The sequence below is a fragment of the Miscanthus floridulus genome, chromosome 9, assembly GCF_019320115.1.
Source record: "Miscanthus floridulus cultivar M001 chromosome 9, ASM1932011v1, whole genome shotgun sequence".
NCBI lineage: Eukaryota > Viridiplantae > Streptophyta > Magnoliopsida > Poales > Poaceae > Miscanthus > Miscanthus floridulus.
In genome coordinates, this window is record NC_089588.1 from 25500589 (window position 1) to 25506152 (window position 5564).

The following is a 5564-nucleotide window of genomic DNA, read 5'->3' on the forward strand; positions in this document are numbered from 1 at the left end:
GTCCTCACTATGTTTGTTCTTGTAAACCCAATTTGTACCTACGGGGTGGCAATCTGGTGGAGGTGGAACTAAAACCCACACTTGGTTCTGCTCAAAGTTCTCTAACTCCTCGTGCATGGCACAGGCCCAATCAGAATTAGATAGTGCGTGTCCAACATCTCAAGGCTCAAAAGAAGCAACAAAAGCAGAGTGAGTGAAGTGTGAGATGTGATATGACCTGGACCGCGTGACTCGCTGGTCGATGTCGCCGATCATGGCCTGAGGTGGGTGGTGACGCCAAATGTGTTGTGGTGCCTCCCTTGAAGAAGTCACCTCCCCCTCAACAGCAGTTGGGGCCTCCTCAGGTGCTACCGGCGTAGACTAAGGAGACTACTCGAACAGACCCAAAGTAGTGGAAGAAGAAGGATCAGGGTCGTGAGCTTAAGTAGACGTCACAGGCTCGAGAGGGGCAGATGGTGGAGTCAGCTTGGTATCACCCCAATCGGCATCTTCCTGCCCCTCCTCCACAAAAATGCTCTCACCTATCTCCTGATCACCTGCACATTCAAAGAATGGAGTGGAACATGGCATGGTTTCGTTGAATGTGACCTCATAGGTCTCCACAACTCGATTAGTTTCAAGGTTAAGAACACGATATGCATGAAAGTGAGAAGCATAACCTAGAAATGTACCATCGGAAGACCTAGACTCAAACTTGTCCAAATTACCTTGTTTCAGGATGAAGCACTTGCATCCAAACACCCTGAAGTGGCTTACCATGGGTAGTCGTCCGAATCGCAACTCATAAGAAGTCTTCTTCATAAAAGCTCAAAGGAAAATGCAATTGAAAACATGGCATGTGGTGTTGATTGCTTTGGCCCAATACCTCCTAGGAGTCCTATGCTCATCGAGCATCTTCCTAACCACCTCAACTAGGAGAGGAAAATTGATGCTCGAGGCCCAAAGAAGCACAAAAGGTTTCAAAATGAGTATTCTTGAATTCCATGCCATTGTCACTGTGAATCGCTCTCATGGCATTCTTAGGGAACTCATTTTGCAATCGAAGAATCAAATCCTGAGCATTTGAAAAAGTCTCATCCTTACTCTCCATGAAAAACACCCAAGAGTAGCGAGAAAAGTCATCCACGATCACTAGAACGTACCACTTCCCACTATCTGACCAAACCTGAGCTGAAGCAACTGTGTCCATGTGAAGTAGCTCATCGGGTTCCTTGGTCATGACTTTGGTTGACAAGAGGGTGAGAAGCGGCAACCATCTTCCCGTGACGACAAGGGTGGCAAACCAAATCCTTCTCAAATTTCAACTTGGGCAATCCTCGGATTAGATCAAGTGAGCTCAACCTAACTAGTAAGTCAAAGCTCAAGTGACCGAGTCTCCTATGCCACTTCCAAAGCTCAGAAGAGGATCCAGCCACCAAATATTAAGAAGAGCCAAAGGAGTGAGAAAAATCAGCTCGAAAGACACGGCCAAAAGGGACAATCTAACAAACAAGATTTCCTTGAGAATCAAGAACTCGATACAAGCCGGTCTTAAATCGCACTTCAAAGCTGTCCTGAAGGAGTTGCGAAATAGAAAGCAAATTGAAATGCAAATTCAAAACCAAAGCAACATCCTTCAGAACAAAACACTCGTTGACCCGAATGGTCGAGAAAGCACCTTACCTTTGCTACTGTCCCCAAATGTGATGTACTCCTTACATTGCATGGGGTCAAGGCTGGAGAACCATTTTGAACTTTCGGTCATGTGGTGCGAACAGCCAAAATCAATGAGCCACGTGTTCTCTAGGTCTCCAACCTACATCAATAGAAGGGCATGGGATGAGCAAATGGCACAACATTGGGGTTAGTAAACTGTGGAGGATACCAGTGTTGGCTCATTTGCCCTTGAAAAGTGTTAAGAAAAACACCAAACATGCCATGTCCCATTTGAGGAGAGCGGTCACCACGTGGGGGAAAACGTGGTCCGCTAGAGCTGTAGGACTGAAAGCCACTGCCGTGAGGTCCAAAGTCATATTGATCATCACCTGAACCACGTCGGGCATGACCACCGCATAGTCTCGCAACTTGAGGCCTAGCACCTAGAGGCATTGCACCTCTAGGCCTAGCACTGCGCCTCTGAATAGGCGGCACATGTACGCCATGGGGCGGGTGGTACATGTTCCAGTTGTTCAACTCATACTCTTGCCGCTCATCTCTCTTCCTCCTAAAGCAGAACTCAGCAAGTTGACCATCCCTATGGAAGTAGTCACGGTGATACCTCACATCTCTCTTGGGGGGTTGTTGGCTCACTCTCTTATGCGTATGGTTCAATCTTGGTGGCGGTTTGGCTTTAGGAAGGGGATCCTCAGAGATGTTTGCTAGAGTGTCAAGTGCGTTCTTGAGATGGTTAGTTTTTGCAACCCAAACTTGTTTGTGGGGTGGAGCTTTTGGAGGTTCTTCAAACACTCCATCTTTGACAGCAGGCTCAGTGGGCTTAGGTGGAGTGATTTTGATCAACTTGGGAGTGGTGGAAGGTTTCTCACTTTGGTTCAAACCACTGCACTCACCAACCTTGCCTTAGATACTTTCACCCTTCCCACCTAGAGCAAAGCCTACACCCGATGCACCAGTTCCCCGCCTGAACTGGCTCATCATCATGCCTAACTGTGGCTCACTACAAGACACCTAGCTCAAGATGGACCGACGGTATGTGTTTTCTTCCTCGGTTCTCATCTTGTCATGCCTGTAGGACTCAATCTCTAGCTCCAAGCTCTCACAACGTGCACACTTAGCAATAATGCTATCTGAACTAGCCTTCTCAAGCAAAGAGATCCTAGCAACCTTCTCTGCCAGCTCAGATTGCAGGCCCAAGCAGGACTTGCACGCACTCAACAAGCCAGACTTAGACTTCAATTCATCATTCTCATCAATCAAAGCAACATGCTTGGATTGCAAGTCAGTAAGGCTGGACATGTGAACAGCACATTCATCACACTCAACCTCGTCAGACACTACTACAGCATGCTTCTTAGCTTACTCAAGCTCCTTCAGCGCGACTTCTAGCTTGTCCTAAAACTCCTTCCTCTCACGGGCAGCACGCTTTAGCAGCTTATCTTGGCTAAACAAGGTGTCATTCATGGTTTCATGCTCAGCAACAAGATAGTCGATGGAAGGTATTACCTCAGAAGTGTCGTCTTCAATGGGAACCACATCCTTGCTAGCCTTCACCTCATCATCCACAACCACCGTGCAGAACCCTTCCATGGGTGGAACCAGCGATGAAGCAGAGCCCGGTTAGCTTGTCCTCGTGCTTCCTCTCGGACTCATCGTCACTCGAGGGGGAAGAAGAGCGATCGTCGTCGGTGTCGTTTGTCAAGGTTGCTGAGGAAGGCAAGGAAGGCACACTCCTAGGCCTTGGTCTTCTTGAGGTACATCTTCTTGAGCGCCTCCTTATCGAAACCTCCCTTCAACTTGTGCTTGCCGGAAGTATACTCGCGCTTGTCCTTGCACTTGTCGGAGTCGTGCTTGCCGAAGAAGTTCTTGTTCTTCTTGGGGTAGTGGGAGACGAAGTGGTAGGGGTCTCCACAGCCATAGCAACCATCCTTTGGACCACCACCGTGCCGGCGGTTCATGCGATTGTTGAGAAACCGCGAGAACCGGCTAATGACTAGTGCCAGCTCGTCGTCTCCACGGGCCTCCAACTGCTCCTCTGTGACAGACACCAAAGAAGACAAGGCAAATGACATCTGCGAAGGGTTAGCTGAAGAACTTGAGTCGTTACCTGAGACTAAAGCCATAGTCGGTGCAGAGGGGTTCTTGATCTTGGCTTGGGTCTGGTAATCAATCTTGGTGGACTTGAGCTTGCTGAAAAGCTCATCCACGGTGAGGGCGTCGTGGTTCGTGGACTCAATGATAGCAGACACCTTCACATCCCAAACCTTCCGATCTAGGGCATATAGTAACTTGAGTGCCCTCTCATGATCATGATAAGGTAGCTGTGACTTGTTTGCCAGCATCTTGTTCACAATCATCTGAAAACGAGAGAACATCGCATCGATAGACTCTCCATCCAAATGAGAGAAGTTTTCATACTCCCACTTGTACGTCTCAAAGAGTCTAGTTTTGAACTGTGCGGTTCCCTCGTGATAGCTCTGAAGCCTCACTCAGAGCTCTCGAGCAGTCGTACAATCGGAGACCCTCTCAAACTCAGAAAGCGAAAGACTCAAAAAGAGAACACTGCGAGCCTTGCTATTTGCGTTGTGTTAATCAATTTGATCCTGAGTGTTGCAAGCATCAAGCACAACGCAATTAGCATTCTCACAAATCTTCCAAACTTTCCAATCAATCCCCTGAAGATGCGCCGACATGCGAATCTTCCAATAGGGGTAGTTTGTTCCATGCAAGAACAGCGGTTTGCGGGAACCGCGCTCCATGTCGCCTTCATGGATCACGGACCGATTAAGGTGGAATGATCCTTAACCGGCTTCGATACCAATTGAAGGACCAAAAACGGCGACCAAACGAGCATGAAGCGTTTCCCGAACCAAAGGAGAGAAAATACCCAAGCTAACTGGTGACAAGAGTACCTAGATAAGTTCCTTGGAACGGTAGAAACCAATCACAAAAGACGGAACGCGAATCTGAGGTCAAACAACCAAAAAAGAGCTGTTGAACAGAGTGTAGTCAGCCAATACCGGACACGTCCGGTATGCTGAACAGCACATAGCGACTTTGGAAAAAAAAAGAAAATCCTATCAAATGGTGTCCAAAAATTATTAAATTTTAACCACAGACTCTAGACACATTGAGGTAGGTCTCCACCAAATTTCAGCTCTAAAATCGAAAGCTTGTCCTACCGGAGACGCCCGACATTCATACTGGACACGTTTGGTATTTTCGAATAGTTTTCGGGAAAAATCGATTCAACACCCAAAACTCGATCAAATCAACTCGGAATGACCTGAAACTTTGCAGAGAGGATTACCACAGAGTTGGTAGGCTACTGCTAGAAGATCATCGCCCAAGACAAAGCCAATCAATGAAAAATCAAGAAATTGCGACGAACCCTAGTTTTTCAACCCTAGAACTTGATTCGCCCCAATCTATGAACTCGTGAGGAACTAGATGAAATCCTTCGGTGGAAGGGACCAACTCACGTCCTAGTCCATTTCAGATAAAAAAGAACGAGTCAAAACGCTCTCAAAATGACGAATCGAGCCAAGAGAGAAAGGGGGAAAACAAGAACGCGAAGAACCCAAACGCGATTCACAAAATCGAATCCTGGAGGACACGAGGAGGTTAGGGCCTCCATTCCCAACCAAAATCACAAGTTCAATTACCCCGGGACACTTGTTCAACGGTGGACCTCTTGAGAAGAACCTAGAGGGAGAAAACCTAAGAAGATGGAATAAAAAATGGCAAGAGGCGAGGGAGATTGGGGCTGCTTCATCCTTATTGAACAGGGCTATTACACAATCCCAAACCTCTCTCACCCTTATTTAACTAAGTGAACTGATGCTTCCCATTCGGTTGACTTCTGATTGATTGATTTGTTGGATGGGAGGACTGGGAGTGGGTTGAACAAG

General features: G+C 47.4%; 1 pseudogene; it reads right to left on the reverse strand.

Moving 5' to 3' along the window:
* Positions 1-907: 907 nt before the first annotated feature.
* LOC136479504 (uncharacterized) lies at positions 908-4851 on the reverse strand (annotated as a pseudogene).
* Between the last annotated feature and the right edge of the window lie 713 nt (positions 4852-5564).